Source organism: Oncorhynchus keta, unplaced genomic scaffold (assembly GCF_023373465.1).
Source record: "Oncorhynchus keta strain PuntledgeMale-10-30-2019 unplaced genomic scaffold, Oket_V2 Un_contig_284_pilon_pilon, whole genome shotgun sequence".
In the NCBI taxonomy this organism is placed as follows: domain Eukaryota; kingdom Metazoa; phylum Chordata; class Actinopteri; order Salmoniformes; family Salmonidae; genus Oncorhynchus; species Oncorhynchus keta.
Genome location: NW_026286065.1, coordinates 160,168 through 187,203, shown reverse-complemented (window position 1 = coordinate 187,203; position 27,036 = coordinate 160,168). Strand labels below are relative to the sequence as shown.

The 27,036-nt window shown below is 46.1% G+C and overlaps 1 protein-coding gene across 1 annotated transcript in view; it reads left to right on the top strand.

Annotated features, from left to right (window-relative positions):
- Positions 1-244: 244 nt before the first annotated feature.
- LOC118381655 (plexin-B2-like) overlaps positions 245-27,036 on the top strand; it is a gene marked incomplete at its 3' end in the record, with an annotated part of 185,802 nt that continues 159,010 nt past the window's right edge. The window contains exon 1 of the mRNA XM_052507059.1: positions 245-1,198. The remainder of the gene's footprint in view (positions 1,199-27,036) is intronic.

The following is a 27,036-nucleotide window of genomic DNA, read 5'->3' as shown; positions in this document are numbered from 1 at the left end:
ATGAGTAGAAAAACACACAAACAAAGATCTATTACATCTTGACAGATGTTAGGGGTGTGTTGAAGCATTGTGTATTAGCCTGCTTCAGTTATAATTGATAAAGCAATAATGACATTAGGCCTGCTGTAACATACCTTCGAGGTATGTTATTTACCTAATACCTCCACACTGCCCCCTAACCAAATATAGGAAACAATGGAACTATTGTCTCCACGAGCCGTGCATTATAGGCGACTGCAAGGTCAAGTAGGATTTGACCCCACCGTGGGCTATGAAAACCATTTTCAGAAAGGGGGACAGTCGGTCCTACAACGAGGTTGGATGTTCATATAGCATAATAGTCTCATCGATATAAAACTAGAACAGATTACAATATAGCCTAGCGTTAGCCTACAATGTTCCAGTTTATTCTGGAATTGTTCAGCGTTGTACAGACTTCATTCCGAACTTTGAACAAAGCTGCTCGCGGGGCTTCCAGTGGTTACTTCTCGTCTCCGGTGAAAAGAAGAGGGTGGAGGGTTAAATTGGTTTTCTCAGACTTTCACGGCAGTTTGCAGAGTCTCTCCCGGTCGTGTGAGTAAACTGATCCGGACAGGCTCGGTCTAATGCACTGTGGGGGAGGAGAGAGAGAAGATACTCCATCTCTCTTTTTATTGGGCGCTGCCACTGAAAAGAAGAGGGTGGAGTGCTCAGTTGTTTTTCTCTGGCTTCAACGATAGTTTGCAGAGTCTCTCCCCGTCTTGTGTGTAAACTGATCCGTACAGGCTCGGTGTATTTTCTTGAGAGAGAGAGAGAGAGAGGGGGAGGAGTGGGAGAAGATACTCCATCCCTCTTTTTCTTGGTCGCTTTACCGCGGGCGTTACAGTTCAACGTGCAGTTTCTTGCCAATTCATCAGGGCGGACTTAATCCAACAGTGTGTTCGTCTTTGAATATGAAACACATTTGAATTCATTCTGTATTTCCGTTTTTTGGGCGTGAAGAAAAATCTCTTGTCGTGGGGAAAGTGTCAAACTTCCATACCGTGTCATATTTCCCGGGATTTAGAGCGTCGTTGCTCGCTCGCTCCCTTTCGGCATCTCACAATGTTTTCTCTCCCGGGGAAGAACTGAACTTTTTTAGGACTTCGTTTTGGTTGTAAAAATAGAGGAGACGAACCGATTAGGACTGCGAGTTCGTGTTCAACTACAAATTCCTGAGGTAAGCGACCGGTCATGGCCGTGTATTTGAACTTCTCTGCGGCTGAGTTTGGTTAAGAATGATGTGAAGGAATCGACAGATTGTTGGTCTGGCTCTGTGACAGTGTGATAACAACGGGATCCTAATGCTTGGTAGACATGTCTTGTGCCCTTACAACTGGGGAGTGAGTTAAGAAAAGGGCCTAGAAGGCTATAGTGTGGTGTTAATTTTGTAATAAATCTAGCGTGTGAGTTCCGGTCCTAATCAATGGAACAAATCTCAGTAACTCGTTAACCAGTCACGCGGCTACAATGTTGCGTGGCAATGATACAGTGAGTGGGCTGCTACTGTTGCACGGTTTGTAGGTGAAAGTAGCTTAGTAACGTTAGATGCGTTTGCTATGTGTATTGCAGCGGGATGTTATCATAAACGACTGCATGGTTTTCAAACATTAACCTCGGTGTTTGGGAGCTCTTCAAAACAGACCAACAATTTGCATTTCACTCGTTGGGAGTTGTGCTCAACAGATTTGTGAAACGACAAGGCTTTTACTCCGTAGCCTACCTAATGGGGATCCTAATAAAATACCGCCCTACAGCATCTCATCCTACAAGCAGACTTCAGGAGAAACTATTCTCCAGGCAACATGCATGTATTCAGCCATGTTGGCTGTAGGCTAATGTGTTACCTGGTCTCTGTGCCTGGTTTGGGCTGGATTTCCCAATGTTCTAGGCATCACTTCCACCATTGCGTCTGTCAACTGAACACATGCATTTAGGTAGAATAAAGGCTGCAATGGGAGCCTGCATGACATTGTCAATGGACATACCCATTGGCTGCTTGTATAGCCATTCCAACAAGTAGGTGACGTGTAAGAGCACTGTCTCGTCTCATTCCCATATCCCATCTAATGCTGAATGCAGTTCAGCGTTGGGCTTTGAACCCCATGTAGAGAAAGCAGAGTCAGTCACCACATGCTGTAGTGGTTCAGACCCAGAACAGGAAGAGCCCCTGCCCCCTCAAGGTCAAAAGGAGAGGGACAAAAACAGAGGGAGCATTTTCCCCTCCTCTCTCTGGGACTCTCTCTCTCTGTTTGTGTCTGAGACTGACCATGAGTAATGGGCCTGTTTGTTTGTCTTTCATGCAGAACATGGACACAGTATACACTGACGCTATTGATTCATGTTTCCTGCTCAAACCCAAATGTGTGTGTGTGTGTGTTGTCACGTTGTCCGTACCCCTCTGTCCCTAGAACGGAACAGCCCCCCCGTTCTGTAGTCACTGGACCTGCCTTGTTTAGAGTCAACATTGTATGTGTTCTTTCTCTCCCTCTCTCCTCCATCCCTTCTCCTCTCTCCTCCATCCCTTCTCCTCTCTCCTCCATCCCTTCTCCTCTCTCCTCCATCCCTTCTCCTCTCTCCTCCATCCCTTCTCCTCTCTCCTCCATCCCTTCTCCTCTCTCCTCCATCCCTTTTACTCTCTCCTCCATCCCTTTTACTCTCTCCTCCATCCCTTTTACTCTCTCCTCCATCCCTTCTACTCTCTCCTCCATCCCTTCTACTCTCTCCTCCATCCCTTCTACTCTCTCCTCCATCCCTTCTCTCTCTCCTCCATCCCTTCTACTCTCTCCTCCATCCCTTCTCCTCTCGCCTCCATCCCTTCTCCTCTCGCCTCCATCCCTTCTCCTCTCGCCTCCATCCCTTCTACTCTCGCCTCCATCCCTTCTCCTCTCGCCTCCATCCCTTCTCCTCTCGCCTCCATCCCTTCTCCTCTCGCCTCCATCCCTTCTCCTCTCACCTCTCTCCTCCATCCCTTCTCCTCTCGCCTCCATCCCTTCTCCTCTCGCCTCCATCCCTTCTCCTCTCGCCTCCATCCCTTCTCCTCTCGCCTCCATCCCTTCTCCTCTCGCCTCCATCCCTTCTCCTCTCTCCTCCATCCCTTCTCCTCTCGCCTCCATCCCTTCTCCTCTCGCCTCCATCCCTTCTCCTCTCGCCTCCATCCCTTCTCCTCTCGCCTCCATCCCTTCTCCTCTCGCCTCCATCCCTTCTCTTCTCTCCTCCATCCCTTCTCCTCTCTCCTCCATCCCCCGTAAAGAGTCATCTCTGTCATAAAAGACTGTATAAGTTTGTTTCACAACCCTTCATAGGGATTAACGTTAAATGAACATTTCCATTATTGAAGAGCTAGATTTTGGTGTGTGTGTGTGGAGAATCTTGGATGGTCTCCCCAACACAACCATCTGCTTACTGGACACCCACACAGAGCCAGGTGCTGTTTCCTTCCACCACGTCCATGCATCATTGTCTGAGTCTCACACATACTGAAAGTGGACAACGTGTCGTGTGTTGATTTTCTGTGGGCTCAAATTACTGCAACACCGTTCCCTATTCAAAACCCCCCTGTCAATTGTGAACATGGCCGTTGCTCCTAATGTTCAGGCAGACTAATAGCTCTCCACAAGGGTTAATTTGGGGTCATGTCTCATCTGAAGAGGACCGCTTGGTAGACAATTCAGAATAATGTTTTGTGGAACAAAGACCCGTGTCTGTCTGCTTAAGAACGTGTGGGGGAGAAGAGAAAACACAATGAAAACAACCCCAGCTCTTGATTTCTATACAGAACCGACGAAGGCAACAGAACCGACGAGGGTACAACTATGGGGCAAAACAGACGGGTTGGATTAGATTGTTGACCACGTTAACTATATTTCAGCTCCAGTGTTTATTGAGAACAAAACATTTGGTGAATGAACACTTGTTGTCCCTCATATACATTGTTAAAGTTGTTGGTTCGCTAGGTTGACATGAAATCAGTCAAAACACCACAACAATACATGGTATCAAGAACAAGATGAAATAAGTTACTTAGGATTCCCCACATGGCAGCTTCTAGTCATTCTGTCTTTCTGGTCATCCAGAATCCCAACGACACGCTGACCTCTGCCCCATGGAAGCGTGACCTCTGCCCCATGGAAGCCTGGGCACATGGTTTTCCTGACGTTGTCAGATGTATTTAATTTATTGTTTTTCTCTCCCACCGTTCACTTTTAATAATAGTCACTTGCCACAGTTTAATAATATATTCATCGTATTACAAGACATTCACTTTCTATCCATAGTAGATTCACATACAAGACCCTGGTACTTACCTACGGAGCAGCAAGATGACCATATATTATATTATTATTATTATTATTATTATTATTATTATGACCTAACCCTCCCTACCTTCAGGCTATGTTCAAACCCTACATCCCAACCAGAGTACTGTTCTGCCACCTCTGGTCTCTTGCCTCTCCTACCCCTACGGGAGGGCAGCTCCAGCTCAGCCCAGTCCAACCTCTTCTCTGTCCTGGCACCCCAATGGTGGAACCAGCTTCCCCATGAAGCTAGGACAGCAGAGTCCCTGTCCGTCTTCTGAAAACATCTGAAACCCTACAGCTTCAAATAGTATTTTAAGAAATCCCACAAGCACCTCTTTCGTGAATTTACACTTGACTTTTTCCCTGCTTACAAACTCTGACTCTACTGAGCTACATTATTGAGGGAAAATGTACTTTCTCTACCTGTGATATGTGGTTGTCTCACCTCGCTATTTTAAGATGAATGAACTAACTAAGTCGCTCTGGATAATGGCAACTGCTAAATGACTCCAATGTAAAGTGGGACACCTGGTGAAGTGGGACACCTGGTGAAGTGGGACACCTGGTGAAGTGGGACAGTTAAGGACGGGTGGTTCTTACAGGGAGGTTCAGGTGAACAGTAGTGGTCTGAAAGGTGAAGATTTACAGAGGGATTGTATAGTGCCGCTTGTACGTCCTGTGTGTGTAATGAAGCATTAGCTTTTAGTCCATTAGTGACTGGCAGTGTGTGTGTCACCTGTACTTGGGCTTCAGAAGCTAGAGTCCAAAGGTTGTTTACTGTGGAAACACGGGGCTGTGTCTGCATGCATGTGTTTGTACTTGACTCATCAGACCACTGAACATGTTCATTCCAGTCTGTTTCTCACCAAGTCAACCTGGGAAGGTCCGTAGTTTCCCCACCTGACGGTTTCACTTTCCATTTCCTATAAAGTCCTGTACTTACTGTCAGTCCTCCTGGGTAACACCAGATGCATCATGGTTTATTACTGTCAGTCCTCCTGGGTAACACCAGATGCATCATGGTTTATTACTGTCAGTCCTCCTGGGTAACACCAGATGCATCATGGTTTATTACTGTCAGTCCTCCTGGGTAACACCAGATGCATCATGGTTTATTACTGTCAGTCCTCCTGGGTAACACCAGATGCATCATGGTTTATTACTGTCAGTCCTCCTTGGTAACACCAGATTCTTTATTACTGTCAGTCCTCCTGGGTAACACCAGATGCATCATGGTTTATTACTGTCAGTCCTCCTGGGTAACACCAGATGCATCATGGTTTATTACTGTCAGTCCTCCTGGGTAACACCAGATGATTTATTACTGTCAGTCCTCCTTGGTAACACCAGATTCTTTATTACTGTCAGTCCTCCTGGGTGACAGCAGATTCTTTATTACTGTCAGTCCTCCTGGGTGACATCAGATTCTTTATTACTGTCAGTCCTCCTGGGTAACACCAGATGCATCATGGTTTATTACTGTCAGTCCTCCTGGGTAACACCAGATGATTTATTACTGTCAGTCCTCCTGGGTAACACCAGATGCATCATGGTTTATTACTGTCAGTCCTCCTGGGTAACACCAGATGCATCATGGTTTATTACTGTCAGTCCTTCTGGGTAACACCAGATGATTTATTACTGTCATTCCTCCTGGGTAACACCAGATGCATCATGGTTTATTACTGTCAGTCCTCCTGGGTAACACCAGATGCATCATGGTTTAATACTGTCAGTCCTCCTGGGTAACACCAGATGCATCATGTTCTGCTGTTGCTAAGTAGAGTTTATTGTTACTAATTTTTCATTCTTCTTTAAACTCTGCATTGTTGGGAAGGGCTCATCAGCAGTCATTTCACAGTAAAGTCTACACCAGTTGTATACGGCACGGCACATGTGCTGAATACGATTGGATTTACAGTATGGTGAATCATTTAGTTCTTCAGTTCTCCACCCGTAGGCTTTGGAATATCCCCACCTGAACATTTCAGTTTCCATTGTCTGTCCTACATTTACTGTCAGTCCTGGACATTCCTAATTCCAGGACACAGTCTGAGCTCTGCCATGGATGACGGTTAATTGATGGTGACTCATTGACTTGTTTCAGTGTGTGGAGGGTTACTGTAAATGTTACGCTTGTCCTTACATGTTCATATGTTTTGGGCTCCTGAGTGGTCTTGGGCACTGCACCTCAGTGCTAGAGGCATCCCTACAGACCCTGGTTTGATTCCAGGCTGTATCACAACCGGCCATGATTGAGAGTCCTGTAGGGTTGCACACAATTGGTCCAATGTCGTCCGGGTTAATTAGTCTGTCATTGTAAATAAGAATTTGTTCTTAACTGACTTGCATAGTTAAATAAAGGTCAAATAAATATTTGATTTTCTCTTGCTTCACCTTTTTATATGGGGCAGTTATGTTGCCATGCTACTGTCACTGCACTGCTACTCACTGTTTGCTGTTAGATGTTGGTGGACTTGGCCCATGGTCACTACTGTCGTGTTTGGTGTGTCTGTATGTATTCTTTCCCTTGGTGACCAAGCTGTGGTATGTTGTGACAGTCTTAATGTCACGCTATGGCTTGGTGGCAGATTTGAGAAGTGACTCAGTATATTGGTGCCCTGTCTGTCTGTGTAGTGACCTCACATAAATGATGTTACTGGACACATGCGCTGGGACCTCCCCTGAGGTGGTGGCATCATGCAGAACAGAGCGGTGGTGGTGTGACCTCACTGGCCTGGGGTTTGTTTAGGTGTGTGTGTCAGCAGGTGTGTGTCAACATTGTGTCTGAGGTGAGATCACACCCCCTCTCACACCTGTAGGGGGACAGCTGCTACAGCACACTGGGGGTTCTCTCTCCTTCTGGTGTTCCTCCCCCAACTCACCCACACGCATACATAGTGTGCTGTAGGCCTCTCCAGACACAGTGTGCTGTAGGCCTCTCCAGACACAGTGTGCTGTAGGCCTCTCCAGACACAGTGTGTTGTAGGCCTCTCCAGACACAGTGTGCTGTAGGCCTCTCCAGACACAGTGTGCTGTAGGCCTCTCCAGACACAGTGTGCTGTGGGCCTCTCCAGACACAGTGTGCTGTGGGCCTCTCCAGACACAGTGTGTTGTAGGCCTCTCCAGACACAGTGTGCTGTAGGCCTCTCCAGACACAGTGTGCTGTAGGCCTCTCCAGACACAGTGTGCTGTAGGCCTCTCCAGACACAGTGTGCTGTAGGCCTCTCCAGACACAGTGTGCTGTAGGCCTCTCCAGACACAGTGTGCTGTAGGCCTCTCAGACACAGTGTGCTGTAGGCCTCTCCAGACACAGTGTGCTGTAGGCCTCTCCAGACACAGTGTGCTGTAGGCCTGTAGGCCTCTCCAGACACAGTGTGCTGTAGGCCTCTCCAGACACAGTGTGTTGTAGGCCTCTCCAGACACAGTGTGCTGTAGGCCTCTCCAGACACAGTGTGTTGTAGGCCTCTCCAGACACAGTGTGCTGTAGGCCTCTCCAGACACAGTGTGCTGTAGGCCTCTCCAGACACAGTGTGCTGTAGGCCTCTCCAGACACAGTGTGCTGTAGGCCTCTCCAGACACAGTGTGCTGTAGGCCTCTCCAGACACAGTGTGCTGTAGGCCTCTCCAGACACAGTGTGCTGTAGGCCTCTCCAGACACAGTGTGCTGTAGGCCTCTCCAGACACAGTGTGCTGTAGGCCTCTCCAGACACAGTGTGTTGTAGGCCTCTCCAGACACAGTGTGTTGTAGGCCTCTCCAGACACAGTGTGTTGTAGGCCTCTCCAGACACAGTGTGCTGTAGGCCTCTCCAGACACAGTGTGCTGTAGGCCTCTCCAGACACAGTGTGCTGTAGGCAACATTCTGTGCCATTGTTGGTGGTCACAGGTTTTCCAGCTGTTCCTGCACACAGTTTTCTCGAGGCCTCTCCAGACACAGTCTGTGATTGTAGGCCTCTCCAGACACAGTGTGTTGTAGGCCTCTCCAGACACAGTGTGCTGTAGGCCTCTCCAGACACAGTGTGCTGTAGGCCTCTCCAGACACAGTGTGTTGTAGGCCTCTCCAGACACAGTGTGCTGTAGGCCTCTCCAGACACCGTGTGCCGTAGGCCTCTCCAGACACCGTGTGCCGTAGGTCCCTGTCTGTTCTGTCTTCTATATCCATATGGAGAGTAGTTCTCTGGTCCCTGTCTGTTCTGTCTTCTATATCCATATGGAGAGTAGTTCTCTGGTCCCTGTCTGTTCTGTCTTCTATATCCATATGGAGAGTAGTTCTCTGGTCCCTGTCTGTTCTGTCTTCTATATCCATATGGAGAGTAGTTCTCTGGTCCCTGTCTGTTCTGTCTTCTATATCCATATGGAGAGTAGTTCTCTGGTCCCTGTCTGTTCTGTCTTCTATATCCATATGAATAGTACAGTTCTCTGGTCCCTGTCTTCTGTATCAATATGCACACCGTTGTGTTGACTAGCTAACGTCCACAGCAAGTTTTGCAAGGTTCCCTTCCCTGCTTGTTTGTGTTTGTGTGAATGTTTGGAGCAGAAAACATGGTGTATTAAATCTCCATGTGGTCCTGAAGAATGAGAGGCAGGGCAGAGCAGAGGTTGGGCCGTTTTCTATTTAAGACTCTGGTAATGTTAGTCAAGTGCTTCCCATCTGACATCTTCAAGGCTCTGCTGCATCTTCTGCTCTGGTTCCCAGCCCTGGTAGAAGGGAGCAGCAGAGAGACGGCTGGTTGGCCCTGGTAGAAGGAAGCAGCAGAGAGACGGCTGGTTGGCCCTGGTAGAAGGGAGTAGCAGAGAGACTGCTGGTTGGCCCTGGTAGAAGGGAGCAGCAGAGAGACGGCTGGTTGGCCCTGGTAGAAGGGAGCAGCAGAGAGACTGCTGGTTGGCCCTGGTAGAAGGGAGCAGCAGAGAGACGGCTGGTTGTCCCTGGTAGAAGGGAGCAACAGAGAGACTGCTTGGTGGCCCTGGTAGAAGGGAGCAGCAGAGAGACTGCTTGGTAGTGCTGGTTGAAGGGAGCAGCAGAGAGACTGCTTGGTGGCCCTGGTAGAAGGGAGCAACAGAGAGACTGCTTGGTGGCCCTGGTAGAAGGGAGCAGCAGAGAGACTGCTTGGTGGTGCTGCCTGAAGGGAGCAGCAGAGAGACTGCTTGGTGGCCCTGGTTGAAGGGAGCAGCAGAGAGACTGCTTGGTGGTGCTGGTTGAAGGGAGCAGCAGAGAGACTGCTTGGTGGTGCTGGTTGAAGGGAGCAGCAGAGAGACTGCTTGTTGGTGCTGGTTGAAGGGAGCAGCAGAGAGACTGCTTGGTGGTGCTGGTTGAAGGGAGCAGCAGAGAGACTGCTTGGTGGCCCTGGTAGAAGGGAGCAGCAGAGAGACGGCTGGTTGGACCTGGTAGAAGGGAGCAGCAGAGAGACTGCTGGTTGGCCCTGGTTGAAGGGAGCAGCAGAGAGACTGCTGGTTGGCCCTGGTTGAAGGGAGCAGCAGAGAGACTGCTGGTTGGCCCTGGTTGAAGGGAGCAGCAGAGAGACTGCTTGGTGGCCCTGGTTGAAGGGAGCAGCAGAGAGACTGCTGGTTGGCCCTGGTTGAAGGGAGCAGCAGAGAGACTGCTGGTTGGCCCTGGTTGAAGGGAGCAGCAGAGAGACTCCTGGTTGAAGGGAGCAGCAGAGAGACTGCTTGGTGGCCCTGGTTGAAGGGAGCAGCAGAGAGACTGCTGGTTGGCCCTGGTTGAAGGGAGCAGCAGAGAGACTGCTTGGTGGCCCTGGTTGAAGGGAGCAGCAGAGAGACTGCTTGGTGGCCCTGGTTGAAGGGAGCAGCAGAGAGACTGCTTGGTGGCCCTGGTTGAAGGGAGCAGCAGAGAGGCTGCTTGGTGGCCCTGGTTGAAGGGAGCAGCAGAGAGACTGCTTGGTGGTGCTGGGGATGAACAGGAAGATAAGAGCAGAGTCTTTCATCCCTCAGAGTGAAGGAAGAGCGGAATAGTTTGTTTGTACTCTGAGCAAGATCAAGTCTCCGGGAGGGGAGAAATCAAAAGACAAAATCAAAGCTTTGCTTTGTGTTTAAATATGCAGTGGAGAAATACAGGTACACACACACACACACTGACAGATGGCTGATATATGAGAGCCGCGAAGTGTGTGTGTGTGTGTGTGTGTGTTAATTACTTTGTCAGCCGCTCACCACAGTGTCCAGGTTTTAGAGGGAGTGACTGTCAAAAGCAGCTTAGCCTACCTGCTGGGGACCTTTTGTGTGTTGTCTGTGTTGGTGATATTGACCAAGAGCTCACCACTGTTTTAATCCTCCTGCATTCTGTTGGTGTTGGAATTTCATCTTTCTCTCTCCCCCTGAACACCACGTAATGCGCTCGTTAATCCTCAAACATTCCTCACGCAGGGCTTTAGTTTTAATTATGAGCACTAAAGTAGTGGTAACGCTGAGGTCCCTGCTGCTGCGTGCCAATAGCCTTTAGCTGTTAGAGTACAGGGTAACACGCGGTTAGAAAGGGTACAGGGTAACACGCGGTTAGAAAGGGTACAGGGTAACACGCGGTTAGAAAGGGTACAGGGTAACACGCGGTTAGAAAGGGTACAGGGTAACACGCGGTTAGAAAGGGTACAGGGTAACACGCGGTTAGAAAGGGTACAGGGTAACACGCGGTTAGAAAGGGTACAGGGTAACACGCGGTTAGAAAGGGTACAGGGTAACACGCGGTTAGAAAGGGTACAGGGTAACACGCGGTTAGAAAGGGTACAGGGTAACACGCGGTTAGAAAGGGTACAGGGTAACACCATTCTGTTTTCAGTGTAAGCAGGGGCATTCATTATAAAGTAGACAGGTTTGTGTGTGTGTGTGTGTGAAAGCTCCAGGAAAACCTGTTTAACAGGACACTAGTGTAGCTCCAGTTGTAATAACAGACTTTAGGCCATTAGGAAACCCTGTTTAACAATTAGAACAACTGGAGCTATGCTAACCTGTTTAACAGTTAGAACAACTGGAGCCTATGCTAACCTGTTTAACAGTTAGAACAACTGGAGCTATGCTAACCTGTTTAACAGTTAGAACAACTGGAGCCTATGCTAACCTGTTTAACAGTTAGAACAACTGGAGCCTATGCTAACCTGTTTAACAGTTAGAACAACTGGAGCCTATGCTAACCTGTTTAACAGTTAGAACAACTGGAGCCTATGCTAACCTGTTTAACAGTTAGAACAACTGGAGCCTATGCTAACCTGTTTAACAGTAGACTCATATAACAACTGGAGCTATGGTTACCTCTGTTAACAGGGTTCCTAATGGCCTAGTCTGTTAGACTAGCGCAGCTCCTGTTTTAACACAGTGTAGACTAGCGTAGCTCCTGTTCTAACAGTGTAGACTAGACCAGTAGACTAGCGTAGCTCCTGTTCTAACACAGTGTAGACTAGCGTAGCTCCTGTTCTAACAGTGTAGACTAGACCAGTAGACTAGCGTAGCTCCTGTTGTTCTAACACAGTGTAGACTAGCGTAGCTCCTGTTTCAACACAGTGTAGACTAGCGTAGCTCCTGTTTCAACACAGTGTAGACTAGCGTAGCTCCTGTTTCAACACAGTGTAGACTAGGCCAGTAGACTAGCGCAGCTCCTGTTTAAACACAGTGTAGACTAGCGTAGCTTCTGTTTCAACACAGTGTAGACTAGCGTAGCTTCTGTTTCAACACAGTGTAGACTAGCGTAGCTTCTGTTTCAACAGTGTAGACTAGCGTAGCTCCTGTTTTAACACAGTGTAGACTAGCATAGCTTCTGTTTCAACACAGTGTAGACTAGCGTAGCTTCTGTTTCAACACAGTGTAGACTAGCGTAGCTTCTGTTTCAACAGTGTAGACTAGCGTAGCTCCTGTTTTAACACAGTGTAGACTAGCGTAGCTCCTGTTTTAACACAGTGTAGACTAGCGTAGCTCCTGTTTTAACACAGTGTAGACTAGCGTAGCTTCTGTTTCAACACAGTGTAGACTAGCGTAGCTCCTGTTTTAACACAGTGTAGACTAGCGTAGCTCCTGTTTTAACACAGTGTAGACTAGCGTAGCTCCTGTTTTAACACAGTGTAGACTAGCGTAGCTCCTGTTTTAACACAGTGTAGACTAGCGTAGCTCCTGTTTTAACACAGTGTAGACTAGCGTAGCTTCTGTTTCAACACAGTGTAGACTAGCGTAGCTCCTGTTTTAACACAGTGTAGACTAGCGTAGCTCCTGTTTTAACAGTGTAGACTAGGCCAGTAGGTGTGGTTGCTAGCTTTTATGAAGTGAACTCAACTTACTGAGTGACTTCTTTGCACACTGTCTTTGTCTCTGCCATTATCTATTCTGTCTGTGACATCCCCTAACAGACTGTACACCTGCTGTGATCATCTGTTCAGCTGTGGGACTACCTCTTGTCTGTCTCTGCTGCTTGCTTTAAAAAAAAAAAGTACATTTTTTTTTTACCTTTTATTTAACCAGGCAAGTCAGTTAAGAACAAATTATTATTTTCAATGACTGCTTACAGGCTTTGAGGCTCTAGAAGAGACTCGCACCCAATCCTGGAGAGCTGCAAGAGGTGCAGGCTTTGTTCCAGCCCAGCACTAACAACTCATTTAGATGAATCATCAACATCTTGATGATTAGTTGGATACAATGTGCTGATCCTGGACTGAGAGGGGTGGTGGATGCTGAATACTGCTGTTTAAAGCTGTTACCGGCTGAGACCTGTCTCCCCCTCTGTCTCCCCCTCTGGTATTTAGCTGGCAGTATATCACTGTGTCACACAACAGCACAGCAGCATAGGCTGTGTTCCCTTGTTAGGACACTACTTTTGACCTGGGCCTCATGGGTAGTAGTGCTCTATACCGGGAATATGGTGCCATTTGGGATGCAAACATAGTGTAGTGAGGAGCTAGCTGTAGCCCAGAAGGTGTTTCTATTTCACACATCAGCAGTGTTTTCTCACACAGTCGTGTGTTGCGTTGCCCAGGACGACAGATGCTGGGGTCAGTGGTCAGCAGGCGTGAAAGGTCATGTCGCTACTAGATAAAAATAACAAGGTCATGTCATAGCTAGGTAAGAACAATGTAGAGATTGTAGCTGCCCATAGGTAGGTAACACAGTGATATGTAGCAAATGGAATAGTCCATGGTTAGGTAACAGAGGGGTGTAGATGATGGACTAGTCCATGGGTAGGTGCCAGGGGGGGTGTAGATAATGAAATAGTCCATGGGTAGTAACAGAGGGGTGTAGTAGTTGGACTAGTCCATGGGTAGGTGCCAGGGGGGGGTGTAGATAATGAAATAGTCCATGGGTAGTAACAGAGGGGTGTACATGGACTAGTCCATGGGTAGGTAACAGAGGGGGGTGTAAATAATGGACTAGTCCATGTGTAGGTGCCGGGGGGTGTAGATAATGAAATAGTCTATGGGTATGTTACGGGGGTGTAGATAATGGAGTAGTCTATGGGTAGGTTCCGGGGGTGTAGATAATGGAGTAGTCTATGGGTATGGGAGAGATGCACACACTGTTGGTAGCATTCCATCTGCTTGTGTTCCTGGATCAGGGAATATCAGCCACCACCATTAACAGTCACACACCTCTGCCCATCCCCTGGCACGCACACTGTACTCAGTTCAGTCCATATATTGACTCATCTAATGTGTTTGTACTTATACATCCATCTACATTAGGGTCTTATCCATGCTAATGGAGTATTTCTAAATGTTACTGGCTGTTCTCAGAGCAGTCTACATTAACCTCATCCAACATGTGGGAGGCTGTGTGAGGCCCTGATGTAGAACACTCTGGTATAGGCTGCATCCTAAATGGTACCCTATTCCCTACATGGTGCACTAATGTTGACCAGAGCCCTATGGGCCCCTGTCAAAAGTAGTGCATTAAATAGGGAATAGGTTGCAATTTATGATGCTACCTATATCAGAGTGTTCTATATCAGGGCCTCATACATTCTCCGTAATAATTAGTAATGTCTGTATCCAGACCTCGCGTGGAAAGAAACCCTACAGGACTACTGTTTACTGAAATCACTGGCCTGATTGAAGGGCACAGCATTCAATTCCTCCCTGTGTGTGTGAACTTTTCGTGCGTGTTTGTAGGCTACACACAGTGTGCATATCTGACCATCTCGTCTCAGTCCATGTGCTTAATTTCCTGTTCCTGTGTTTGGCCTAGTGCCGGTTTCATTCTGCATGACATTGGCAGCCTCCTCTCCTCTCCAACCTCAAAGCTCTTTCCCAGAACTCCCTAACAACGGCCCAGCCAGCCAGTGTTCAGAGGGCCCTCTGAATCAGAACGCTGAGTTTAAACAAAACCAAATGTCATGCCACTTCTCTTAACTATGTCTGTCTCGCTGCAGAGTCTTCAGAAATAACTCACCCCTTGTTCTGTATGTTACAGCCTGAATTTAAAATGGATTTTACATTGACATTTTGTCACTGGCCTACACACAATACCCCATAATATCAAAGTGGAATTATATTTTTTAGACATATTTACAAATGAACAGCTGAAATGTCTTGAGTCAATAAGTATTCAACCACATGTTAGGGCCTAAATAAGTTCAGGAGTAAAAATGTGCTCAACAGGTCACATAAGTTGCATGGACTCACTATGTGTGCAAAGCTAGTGTTTAACATGATTTTTGAATGACTGCCTCAGTCGAACAGTGAATTTCAATCACAGATTCAACCACAAAGACCAGGGAGTTTTACCAATGCCTCCCAAAGAAGGGCACCTATTGGTAGATGGGTTAAAAAAACAGACATTGAAATCGCTTTGAGCATGGTGAAGTTATTAATTACACCTTGGGTGGTGTATCAATACACCCAGTCACTACAAAGATACAAGCTTCCTTCCTAACTTAGTTGCCAGAGAGGAAGGAAACCACTCAGGGATTCACCGTGAGGCTGATGGTGACTTTAAAACAGAGTTAATGGATGTCATAGGAGATAACTGAGGATGGGATCAACAACATTGCAGTTATCTGACAATACTAACCTAATTAACAGCGTGAAAAGAAGGAAGCCTGTACAGAATAAAAATATTCCAAAACATACTTCTTGTTTACAATAAGGCATTAAAGTAATACACCAAAATGATGTGGTAAAGAAATTCACTTTTTGTCCTGAAACACAACACATCACTGAGTACCACTCGTCATATTTTCAAGCATGGTGGTGGCTGTATCATGTTATGGGTATGCTTGTCATTGGCAAGAACTAGGGAGTTTAAGGATGAAAATAAATGGAATAGAGCTAAACCAGGTAACATCCTAGAAAACCTGGTTGTTTGATTTCCATCAGACACTAGGATACAAATGTGCCTTTCAGCAGGACAATAACCTAAAACCCAAAGCCAAATACGCACAGAAGTTGCTTACCAAGACAACAACATTGAATGTTCGTGAGTGGCTTAGTTACAGTTTTCACTTAAATTGTCTTGAGAATATATATAGCAGGACTTGAAAATGACTCTAGCAAGGATCAACAACCAGCTTGATAGAGCTTGTAGCATTGTAAAAATAATAATGTGCAAATATTATACAATCCAGGTGAGCAAAGCTCTTCTGAATTTACCCAGAAAGACTCGCTTCTGTATTTGCTGCCAAAGGGGATTATAACTTGTATTGTCTCGGGGCTGAATACTTATATAATCAAGATATATTTGTGTTTTTATTTGTCATTATTTTTCCCCCACCAATGTTCAAATTTTTCTTACACTTTGATATAATAGTATTTTGTGTAATTCTTTGAGAGAGAAATTACAATGAAATACATTTTAATCCCATCTTGTAACACAACAAAATGTGGAAAAAGTCAAGGGGTGTGAATATTTTCTGAAGGAACTGTATGACTGCCTCTTACCACGCTCTTCAAACTCCTCCTAACACACTGCCTCTTACCACGCTCTTCAAACTCCTCCTAACACACTGCCTCTTACCACGCTCTTCAAACTCCTCCTAACACACTGCCTCTTACCACGCTCTTCATACTCCTCCTAACACACTGCCTCTTACCACGCTCTTCAAACTCCTACTAGACTGCCTCTTACCACGCTCTTCAAACTCCTACTAGACTGCCTCTTACCACGCTCTTCAAACTCCTCCTAACACACTGCCTCTTACCACGCTCTTCAAACTCCTACTAACACACTGCCTCTTACCACGCTCTTCAAACTGCCTCTTACCACGCTCTTCACAACACACTGCCTCTTACCACGCTCTTCAAACTCCTCCTAACACACTGCCTCTTACCACGCTCTTCAAACTCCTCCTAACACACTGCCTCTTACCACGCTCTTCAAACTCCTCCTAACACACTGCCTCTTACCACGCTCTTCAAACTCCTCCTAACACACTGCCTCTTACCACGCTCTTCAAACTCCTCCTAACACACTGCCTCTTACCACGCTCTTCAAACTCCTCCTAACACACTGCCTCTTACCACGCTCTTCAAACTCCTCCTAACACACTGCCTCTTACCACGCTCTTCAAACTCCTACTAGACTGCCTCTTACCACGCTCTTCAAACTCCTACTAGACTGCCTCTTACCACGCTCTTCAAACTCCTACTACACTGCCTCTTACCACGCTCTTCAAACTCCTCCTAACACACTGCCTCTTACCACGCTCTTCAAACTCCTACTAACACACTGCCTCTTACCACGCTCTTCATACTCCTCCTAACACACTGCCTCTTACCACGCTCTTCATACTCCTCCTAACACACTGCCTCTTACCACGCTCTTCAAACTCCTCCTAACACACTGCCTCTTACCACGCTCTTCAAACTCCTCCTAACACACTGCCTCTTACCACGCTCTTCAAACTCCTCCTAACACACTGCCTCTTACCACGCTCTTCAAACTCCTACTAGACTGCCTCTTACCACGCTCTTCAAACTCCTCCTAACACACTGCCTCTTACCACGCTCTTCATACTCCTCCTAACACACTGCCTCTTACCACGCTCTTCATACTCCTCCTAACACACTGCCTCTTACCACGCTCTTCAAACTCCTACTAGACTGCCTCTTACCACGCTCTTCAAACTCCTACTAACACACTGCCTCTTACCACGCTCTTCAAACTCCTACTAGACTGCCTCTTACCACGCTCTTCAAACTCCTACTAGACTGCGTCTTACCACGCTCTTCAAACTCCTACTAACACACTGCGTCTTACCACGCTCTTCAAACTCCTACTAACACACTGCCTCTTACCACGCTCTTCAAACTCCTACTAACAGACTGTTGTGTGTGTGTGTCTTAATGTAAATCTAATCACAAGGAGATGGCGCCGCACCCCACACACACGTTTTAATCTATGAATGTATGCTTCAGGATTGGCAGTGTAGTTTGCATGGTTGGACGGTTGTTTACTTGCCGGCTTGGCTTACGCATTAGATGATCACAACATTACTGACGTTTAATTACAGAGCCTGACTGGTAGGAAAAATGGCTGTGGTTGAAGCTGGAGAGACTAAATAACTTTGTTCTAGAAACTCTCTTGGTTGGTCTGTCTGTCTGCGTTTCTCTCCTTCTATTCTCGGTGTTTCTGTCTCTCTCTGCGTCCTCTTGGACTTGACACACCCTACACCACAGATATCATGTTTACAGCAAACACCCAGCCAAACTGGATCACAGCCCTCCTCCCCCTTCCCTCTCTCAAACTTCCTGTTCTTCCCCTCTGTTCTCTTTCCAGCTATGTGCTGGAGGAGGTTCTAGCTAGTCCACTACGCTAAATGAGGCTTTATTAATTAGTTATGTATTAAAGCTGATAACAAACACTTGGTTTGTAATACTTTATCACATCTGCTTATTATTTAATAAGGCATTAAAGTTATTATGTAAAAATCGCTCCACCATTTCCTGGTTGCCAAAATTATAATACAATTTGCCTAACTTCAGTTTGTGACAAAACAAGCAAGTATAAGTATAGCGAGACATTGTATCTAAACCACTGTGAAATATATTTTCCAGAACCAAAAATTTTGTATTTTCAGCAGTTTGAAGCTGGTGTACAAAACCGAAAGTAAAAGACACAAATACTTAAGAATGCTTAGCATAGAAATAACGCACATAGAATAGATCTACCGCTTCTTAGACTTGATTTCAAAGAGTGACAGATCTATGAAACACTTTTCTCTGTGACTTTGCTTGGGTTTCCTAAAAAGGTACATATTGCAGCTTTAAGATGAAGTAACGATCTGCCCATTAGTCATGAATCATTATTCCTACCAAACCTCCATTATACATGCCAGTGAGGGAGCTATATAAACAATAGCTAAAGCAGTACCTACTCAGAGTAGTGTGAACAGTCACTCTGCTCTGCTGTCTGTTTCTAGACTGTTCCAGCAATCAGTTTGGTATTTCCTGCTCCCTGTGCCTGCTGCCTGTCTCCTCTCCTCTCAACACTGTTCTGTGATCAGATTGGTATTTCCTGCTCCCAGAGCCTGCTGACTTTCTCCTCTCATTACAGTGAACTGAGATCAGTGGAGCTGGAGGTGTGTTGTCTGGAATGTTACTCCATTCCTGTCTCTCTTTCTCTTCACATCTCGCTCTCTCTTTTTGTTCCCTTCTTTTCTCCTTTATTTCCTGCCATGATTGGAGCCATTTGTTTTCTCCATGACGATGGTAATGTGTGCATGTCGTGGGTGCATGTCGTGGGTGCCTCGGGACCCTCATTGTAAATTCCAGCCACTATTATGTATTATGAGGGCAGTTAGTCATATGGAATTGGTTTATTTCCACTGTAATGGAAACTCTGTGCTTTCAGCCAAACTCACACTTCAATCTCTATTCAATTAAATATCTCGCTCTCTACCCTTTCTCCCAACCCTCTCTCTCTTTCTCCCAACCCTCTCTCTCTTTCTCCCAACCCTCTCTCTCTTTCTCCCAACCCTCTCTCTCTTTCTCCCAACCCTCTCTCTCTTTCTCCCAACCCTCTCTCTCTTTCTCCCAACCCTCTCTCTCTTTCTCCCAACCCTCTCTCTCTTTCTCCCAACCCTCTCTCTTTCTCCCAACCCTCTCTCTCTTTCTCCCAACCCTCTCTCTCTTTCTCCCAACCCTCTCTCTCTTTCTCCCAACCCCTCTCTCTCTTTCTCCCAACCCCTCTCTCTCTTTCTCCCAACCCCTCTCTCTTTCTCCCAACCCCTCTCTCTCTTTCTCCCAACCCCTCTCTCTCTCCCAACCCTTCTCCCAACCCCTCTCTCTTTCTCCCAACCCCTCTCTCTCTTTCTCCCAACCCCTCTCTCTCTTTCTCCCAACCCCTCTCTCTCTTTCTCCCAACCCCTCTCTCTCTTTCTCCCAACCCTCTCTCTCTTCCCCAACCCTCTCTCTCTTTCTCCCAACCCTCTCTCTCTTTCTCCCAACCCTCTCTCTCTTTCTCCCAACCCTCTCTCTCTTTCTCCCAACCCTCTCTCTCTCCCAACCCTCTCTCTTTCTCCCAACCCTCTCTCTCTTTCTCCCAACCCTCTCTCTCTTTCTCCCAACCCTCTCTCTGTTCTTAAAGACAACAAACATGCTGCCTCTCTCCAGAAATGAATGAATAAAACAAGTGGTATGTCATTCAGGTAGAGGGATAGTTTTAGCTCTCTGACTGAACGCTTGGTGAACTGATTTTCAATGACCAGAAGCTCAGCACGTCCTCTGGGTCTCTGACAGTGTGTGGGTTGTGGTGAAGGTGGTTTAGGCTAACACTGCTGCCCTAGGGATATACGTACCTCGGACAAACAGAGGCAGGATACTACTAGGCTGGAACAAATAATCAACCCCCCCACTCTCTTACAGTACATTCCGTCCCTGGCCTGTGTCAGTGTTCGGTCATTTCACCACAGCTTGCTGAAATGACCCCGGTTCCATTTAGTCTTATCAGACTGTGAACAGCGACCAGCAGCATTCCACTGTGATAAGACCAGCAGCCGTCACTCCTCATCCACTGCCCTGTCTCTGTCTGGATGAGAGGGTGGGAAGGAGGGGAGATAGGGGCTGAGGTGTGTTCAGCACAGAGGGGTGAGGGAGGGGGACGGAGGGGGACTGAGATGAGGTGGACTGAGTTGTGAGGGCCGGAGGGAAATGGGTTTATGAAGGTTGTTGTCCTGTCTCTGTAAAGCCTTGCTTATTTTAGGGAAATATTTCACTTTGAAGTTGCCTATCCACTTCCCCTCTCACTCACACACGTGCGCCAGCCAGCCAGCCAGCCAGCCATCCATCCATAACAACCCTATTTGTCAGGTGATCAATAAAGTAATACTGGTCATGATGAGTGGTGGTTGGAGCCAATCTCAACGGTCCCTCCTGTCTGTCCCTCCTGTCTGTCCCGTCTGTCTGTCCCTCCCGTCTGTCTGTCCCTCCCGTCTGTCTGTCCCTCCCATCTGTCCCTCCTAACAAGGATCTGCTGCCTGCCACTTTCAGCTGTGTGTGTGTGTTCGGGATGACAACACAATGTTTGTTTCCATCACTAGATCTGTTTTCCTAAAGAAGTTAAATCTGCTTGGTGTTTTGTTTCCTAGCCACGATACTAAGGAGTACAGACACCCTTTATACACACACACACACACATACAGACACAGACACACATACAGACAGCACTGCTCACAGTCACTTCCCAAGGACACAGCAGCAGCAGACTCACACTCCACTACAGCTGTGATTCATCTCTCTGTCGACAGTTATCAATTCTAATTTACATCTCAACAGTCTTATGTTTGTTAACAGATCTCCTCTGGCAGTCTCCTCTCAACAGTCTTATGTTTGTTAACAGATCTCCTCTGGCAGTCTCCTCTCAACAGTCTTATGTTTGTTAACAGATCTCCTCTGGCAGTCTCCTCTCAACAGTCTTATGTTTGTTAACAGATCTCCTCTGGCAGTCTCCTCTCAACAGTCTTATGTTTGTTAACAGATCTCCTCTGGCAGTCTCATCTCAACAGTCTTATGTTTGCTAACAGATCTCCTCTGGCAGTCTCTTCTAAAACAGTCTTATGTTTGTTAACAGGTCTCCTCTGGCAGTCTCATCTCAACAGTCTTATGTTTGTTAACAGATCTCCTCTGGCAGTCTCCTCTCAACAGTCTTATGTTTGCTAACAGATCTCCTCTGACAGTCTCATCTCAACAGTCTTATGTTTGTTAACAGATCTCCTCTGGCAGTCTCTTCTCAACAGTCTTATGTTTGTTAACAGATCTCCTCTGGCAGTCTCCTCTCAACAGTCTTATGTTTGTTAACAGATCTCCTCTGGCAGTCTCATCTCAACAGTCTTATGTTTGTTAACAGATCTCCTCTGGCAGTCTCCTCTCAACAGTCTTATGTTTGTTAACAGGTCTCCTCTGGCAGTCTCCTCTCAACAGTCTTATGTTTGTTAACAGATCTCCTCTGGCAGTCTCCTCTCAACAGTCATATGTTTGCTAACAGATCTCCTCTGGCAGTCTCATCTCGTCCAAGTCCCAACCCACTGTAAATCACAGAGGACGAGGAGGAAGGTTTGCTCCTGCTTCCCCCCCAACCTCTCCCATTATGTCTACCAGTTATACTCCATCTGGCTGAATAGAAATGCTGTACAACGTGTGTCCTACTACATAGCTCATTATACAAGCCAGGGATGGAGGGGTTTAGTTGTTCTGACTGTGGGAGGTTCCTCTGCATTTATCTGGGAAAGAGGGAGAATAGGGTGGTAAGTGAGGGCCCCAGGCCCGTATCGGAGGGAGGAGAGGAAGCACGAGAGAGTGGACCTATCTGAGTGGAGGAGGAAAGGAATGTGAGGGTGCATTGTCTGTAGTCATCGGAGAGGAGCGACTGAGTGGAGTGACTGACTGTTCCTGCAGACTGTTCCTGCTGGCTGATGGAGGAGTGATTTGCAGAGGTAGCTGTGCTCTGGTAGCTGTGCTCTGGTAGCTGTGCTCTGGTAGCTGTGCTCTGGTAGCTGTGCTCTGGTAGCTGTGCTCTGGTAGCTGTGCTCTGTCGGTCCCATTAAACACGCTGTCCCCACTCTCCTCCCTCCACCCATCCATCCTCACAAAAACAGGGCACAGTTTATGACATCACCTGGAAATTTCAGACTGTTGGGCCGATTCTTCTCTTTTGCCAGGCTGCTGTTTTCTCAAGTTCTGGGTTTCTTTCACTGTACCGGCTGGCTCAGTGTGCACACGGACGCACACTGTCCTCCTCATCAGACATTTACCCATAATCCTCCTCTCCTTTCCTGATCATCTCCTCTGTGGCCAACAGGTTGTAGAGTAAGATGAAATGACATTCCATTTTAGATTTGATCATCAATGTACGGAAGATACACTGGCTGTTCCCTGACTGAATATAAACTCAGGTTATTAGGTACATCCATCTGGTCCCTGACTGAATATACACTCAGGTTATTAGGTACATCCATCTGGTCCCTGACTGAATATACACTCAGGTTATTAGGTACATCCATCTGGTCCCTGACTGAATATACACTCAGGTTATTAGGTACATCCATCTGGTCCCTGACTGAATATACACTCAGGTTATTAGGTACATCCATCTGGTCCCTGACTGAATATACACTCAGGTTATTAGGTACATCCATCCCTGACTGAATATACACTCAGGTTGGTCCTTGACTGAATATACACTCAGGTTATTAGGTACATCCACCTGGTCCCTGACTGAATATACACTCAGGTTATTAGGTACATCCATCTGGTCCCTGACTGAATATACACTCAGGTTATTAGGTACATCCATCTGGTCCCTGACTGAATATACACTCAGGTTATTAGGTACATCCATCTGGTCCCTGACTGAATATACACTCAGGTTATTAGGTACATCCATCTGGTCCCTGACTGAATATACACTCAGGTTATTAGGTACATTCATCTGGTCCCTGACTGACTATACACTCAGGTTATTAGGTACATCCATCTGGTCCCTGATTGAATATACACTCAGGTTATTAGGTACATCCATCTGGTCCCTGACTGAATATACACTCAGGTTATTAGGTACATCCATCTGGTCCCTGACTGAATATACACTCAGGTTATTAGGTACATCCACCTGGTCCCTGACTGAATATACACTCAGGTTATTAGGTACATCCATCTGGTCCCTGACTGAATATACACTCAGGTTATTAGGTACATCCATCTGGTCCCTGACTGAATATACACTCAGGTTATTAGGTACATCCACCTGGTCCCTGACTGAATATACACTCAGGTTATTAGGTACATCCATCTGGTCCCTGACTGACTATACACTCAGGTTATTAGGTACATCCATCCAGTCCACAATGTGAAGTTCAATCGAGCAGTAACTGAATGCCTGTATGCCTGCTTCATAAGCAGTCTGTAGGAACTATCATTTTTGTGAATGGGGTGGTGTACCTAATAAACTGTCCGGGGAGTCTATATTGTGGTGTTCCAAGATTGTTTTGGTTGGTAATTAGCAGAAGCAGGATAGTGAGTGACAGTCTTAGAGGCTGAAGATTAAAGTAGTGGATACTTCCCTGTTACTGTCGCTCTCTCTTTCTCTCTGTTGTCTCTCTCTGTGTGCTATTGGCAGATAAGGCCTACTGCTTAATTGGAATCTATTTTGTTTGTCATAAAACTGTGAGACGAGTGAAGGATTGCTTGTCATAGACCAGCGTGTGAATCTGCGTCTCTCCCCGTTTGTTAGATGGATGGACTCAGCTGCTAATCAATTAGGACTCTGAGTGAATTATGCTACTTGAGGGTATCAGTTATGCTGTGGCATCGTGGTGTTTTTATCGACGGGCCATGTCACTGAAAGGTGTGTGTGTGGTGTCACTGAGAGACAGCACGTTGACCGATGGAAGGAGGGTTAATTAACTGTCATTAAGACTCTGTCAGTGAGGTGACTCATGTTCCTGCTGGTCTGTTTTCTGCTTGGCTGTCCTTCACCTAATAATGAAGTGTATTAAACACAGGTCACACATCTAGCGACCATCTGTCGGGATATGCTGTTCAAACTGCTGGAATACTGTGGCCATCGTCTTCCTCTCTCAGTACCGTCAGTCCTGTAACGTGGCATTGAACACCAGGCTCCACATGCCAAGCTGTGGACTAGTATCTCTGAGAGAACCTGACACCAGTCACTCCACACACTTCTCACTATAATCACAGTGGCTGTAGCTCTCGACTCCGTCCCTTCATTCATTTACCTCAGGAGCTCTTCAGCGGAGTGACTGGGGGTGGTACTGTGGCATTTCACCACTAAACGTGTCATTTTCCCTCCTATTTTGTCCTGTTAGATATGTGCCTCTAGAGGAGAAGGGAGCTCTAATGAATAGCTTCAGGGGGGCGTGTTCGTTTTGAACCGTACTTAGCTAGAGTGGTGCTGGTCTTGTATTGTTCTCCTAGTGTGAGAGGAGTCATTCCACTTCAAAAAGCACAAGACTATCGACACCCATCTCAGATTGTTCTGAAATCGTTTCTGTCGTTAGAAACAGATCAGATTAGCACTCCTGAAACATTTTGTTGAAATGTCATTTGATCTCTAATTGATTTCACTCAAATTAGTGATTTAAAAAACAAAAAAAACAAAAACACAGGATTCGTATTATCTTCAATAACTATAGTACCTAACATCGGATTTGGACCATGATTAAGACCTGTGGAATCCAATAAAATGATCAATAGTTCACTGTCTGACAATGTTACCCTCCATTAGAGGGTGTTAAGCTTGCCAGCAGCACATCCTACCTTATCCAGATCTGCTGACATCAGACAGACTGACAATCATCCAACCCGTCTCTTGTCATCCCCTCTGAGCAGGAATAACACACACACACACACACACACTGTGTTTCTGTCATGACCCCATGCTGAGGGCTGTCATTCTCTGGGTTGTATTTGAAGAGTCTTTCTTCTGACTGAGTCTTGTTGGCTCTGTCCTCTTCGTCAAGTGATGATTGTCCCTGATTGCTGCACAGCGGTGTGTGTGACTGACTGACTGATATCTCATCTTCCCAGAACCCACTCAAACCCCCGTAAGTGAGGGGTGCGTCAATTAGAAATATGGTGGTTAACCACTCTGTGTGGTCCAGGTCATTTCTGTATGGCTGGTCACGGTCTGTGTATAAAATATGCTTTTCCCCTGAGGATAGTCTGACTGTGTGACCTTAAAATAGACAATGTCCTTTTCAGTTGTGGTCATCCACTCATGTCCACGTCACATGATTGTTCTTTCAAATAATGTTTGTCAAATGAAGGTAATGTCCTGTAGTTAAGAGAATTGTCTGTGCGTTGATGGGTTCTGACTTCGAAACTAGAGGTCGACCGATTAATGATTTTTCAACGGCGATACCGATTATTGGAGGACCCAAAAGCAGATGCCGATTAATCGGCCGATTTATTTAAAAAATATATATCTATATATACACAATAATAATACTAATAATTTAAAAAATGAAATAAAATGTATTTGTAATAATGCCAATTACAACAATACTGAATGAACACTTATTTTAACTTAATATAATACATTAATAAAATCAATTTAGCCTCAAATAAATAATGAAACATGTTCAATTTGGTTTAAATAATGCAAAAACAAAGTGTTGGAGAAGAAAGTAAAAGTGCAATATGTGCCATGTAAGAAAGCTAATGTTTCAGTTCCTTGCTCAGAACATGAGAACATATGAAAGCTGGTGTTTCCTTTTAACATGAGTCTTCAATATTCCCAGGTAAGAAGTTTTAGGTTGTAGTTATAGGACTATTTCCCTCTATACCATTTGTATTCCATATACCTTTGACTATTGGATGTTCTTATAGGCACTTTAGTATTGCCAGTGTAACAGTATAGCTTCCGTCCCTCTCTTCGCTCCTCCCTGGGCTTGAACCAGCAACACAACGACAACAGCCACCATCGAAGCAGCATTACCCAAGCAGAGCAAGGGGAACAACTACTAGAAGGCTCAGAGCGAGTGACGTTTGAAACACTATTAGCACGTGCTAACTAGCTAGCCATTTCACTTCGGTTACACCAGCCTAATCTCGGGAGTTGATAGGCTTGAAGTCATAAACAGCACAATGCTTGACGCACAACGAAGAGCTGCTGGCAAAATGCACGAAAGTGCTGTCTGAATGAATGTTTACGTGCCTGCTTCTGCCTACCACCTCTCAGTCAGATACTTAGATACTTGTATGCTCAGTCAGATTATACGCAGGACACGCTAGATAATATCTAGTAATATCATCAACCATCTGTAGTTAACTATTATGTGATTATGATTGATTTTTGTTATAAGATAAGTTTAATGCTAGCTAGCAACTTACCTTGGCTTACTGCATTCGTGTAACAGGCAGTCAATCTCCTTGTGGAGTGCAACGAGAGAGGCAGGTCGTTATTGCGTTGGACTAGTTAACTGTTAACTGGTTGCAGGACTGGATCCCCCGAGCCGACAAGATGAAAATCTGTCGTTCCTCCCCTGAACAAGGTAGTTAACCCACCGTTCCTAGGCCGTCATTGAAAATAAGAATGTGTTCTTAACTGACTTGCCTAGATAAATAAAGGTATAAACATTTTTTTTTTTAAATCGGCACCCAAAAATTCAGATTGTTATGAAAACTTGAAATCGGCCCCAATTAATCGGCCATTCCGATTAATTGGTCAACCTCTATTCTAAACTTGAAAATATGAAATATCCTTATTCAGAGATGGGAATGTTTACATTGTCAGAATGTTATTGTTAGACATCAGGGATCCTGTGGGGAAGAGTGAG